Raw genomic sequence first — 2,213 nt, 5'->3', positions numbered from 1 at the left:
CCGCCCCTGCATTGCGGCGGGACCCGCGCCCGCTACCTGGCCCCCGCGCTCCGCTGCTGCCGCCGCCGCCGCGGGAGGGCAGCCCCGCAGCCGCCCGCTCCTGCAGCGGCGGCCCCCCGGCCCGCGCCTGTTCTTGGGGAAAGAGAAGCGCGCGGCGCCGCCGGACACGGCTTTGTGCCACCTCGGGCGCCGCGCGGCCCCCCGGCTCTGCCCTCGGAGCTGGAGCTGCGGCAACAAAACCGTTCCCTTCTCCAGTCCCTCACCGGCTTCCTGAAATAAACGTTGCCCTCGGATGGCAGCTGATGGCTGCGCACTGCGCTGGTGGGAGCGAAGCGCGATAAGGGCAAGTCGAGCCCCCATGCAGTTCCAGGGACATGGAGGAGCTGCAGCGTGTGCTCGGCTCAGCCTCTCCCGGCACAGTCGCCCTCTTCCCCCTCGCCAAGGAGGAGCGAAAAACACAGCTCTATTAGCTAAACCTAAATTGGTCCTAAACCGATTAATGAGTTTGTTATTAATGAGCAAAAGCAGCAAGTTTATCATTATCCCAACCAGCAATTCTGAGCATGCCATATGCATGCTAACCTATGAAATATTTTTGAAACAGATGCTAATGCTTTGATCTATTAAATAAGTATTCCTGTTTTTTATTTGGGTGCCCAGAATGTCAGTTTTAACCTTTACTGCAGAGCAAAACCTTTAAATTTGAAATCTAGCCTTGTCACATTCCACTGCATCACCCTACCTGTATTTTTTTTAAGCTCACCAATTTTAGGTACCTAATACTAATTTCAAGCATGGTTTTAAAAGTGGTAAGCGCTCTTTCTTCATTATACATTAACAGGCAATCTAGAATATTGCGTATCTCTCAGGCCTCAACTCTCTTGGACTAGGTAGTCAAAATAGAGGCTGATGAAAGCACAGGCCCAACCTCTGCTGTTTCTTGAGCTGCAGTATAGAGACTGCAAGGCTGCCACAACTGCTACCTTAGATTACATTTACAAGGCTCAACCAGCGATGCCAATAAAGCGACTTGAGCATGACAACTTTATGCATTCATATGGGTTTGTAACGGCTTGTTCTCCTTTAAAAAAATCTGAGTCTTTGAATATTCAATATTCTCTCTCCCTTGGCCTTCTCAAGCTGTTTCAGGAAACCTTGCTACAACTGCCATTTTCCTGTTCTAGCATTTCATCTATAAATCAATGTGGTGCAAAGGGAGAAGGTAGCAAGCCAAGTGGACAACCCATCACATTTCTCTGTGCTTACTCACCCTTGGAGTTGTATATCCATGTAGCAGAGATGCCTCCAGTGGCAAGCGCTTGCTGCAGTCATTTTCTCTTCCCAGCTGCAAGAGGACACCCGCTCAGTAAGGAAGGTGCACGAACAAACCCAGCACTCCAGAAACAGTGCTTGTCCCTGCTCTATTCCTCCAGGCCTCCCCTTTGAGACTTACCTGACCATGCAAGGACCACGATGGAGCTCTCCTCCCCAACAGAAAGGCTTTGCTCCTTCATTCATCAGCTGGATAACAGCAATGCAGTCTGAATAAATAAATAACTAAAAAGCAAATCAGAAGGAGCCTCGAGGGGTGAGGGGGAATAGCAGTCAATTTGATCAAGGAGGAACTCATTCAAATTGAAGTTTGCCTTAAGCTTACAAGAGAAAAAGGACAGCTTATGCTTTGGCGGGAAACAAATAATGTGACAGGTATCATGGAAGAGATGTCTCTATCTCCATGTGCAACTGAGTATATATTGGCCACCACCAATCCTAGAGATCAGAGAGGTAATAGAAGGGTCCATACTTCACATGCATTAGTCATGGGGAAGCTGGAGCATGGAGCTGAGATGTGGTACTACAGCAGCCCCTGTTTTCAGCAGCAGCCTGCAGAGATGCACAGAGAGGTGAATACTGCAAGTTAGTCATTCAGTTGCAGCTCTACCTTGACCAATCACAGACACTAAGAAATAAACACATAAAAACCAATGTGGCATTCACCATATTCCCCGAGATAATTAGGTAGTCAAGTTACATTATATCCTACATTAAATATTCAGAAAGGATGTTGATACTAGACATTAAGGCAGGAAATAGCCTTAAAATTTACATTAGAAATATAAGATAAATGCATGCTTTTTTTCCAAGAAATATTCATGCAAAGATCAAAAAGCCTCATCCTACTAAGAGATAGTGGGGAAAGATTTTATAAAGGA

This window comes from Nothoprocta perdicaria, unplaced genomic scaffold, assembly GCF_003342845.1.
Source record: "Nothoprocta perdicaria isolate Ctin4 unplaced genomic scaffold, notPer1 scaffold_11, whole genome shotgun sequence".
Taxonomy (NCBI): Eukaryota; Metazoa; Chordata; class Aves; order Tinamiformes; family Tinamidae; genus Nothoprocta; species Nothoprocta perdicaria.
The sequence above is the reverse complement of the archived record's forward strand: the minus strand, read 5'-3'. Positions refer to the sequence as shown.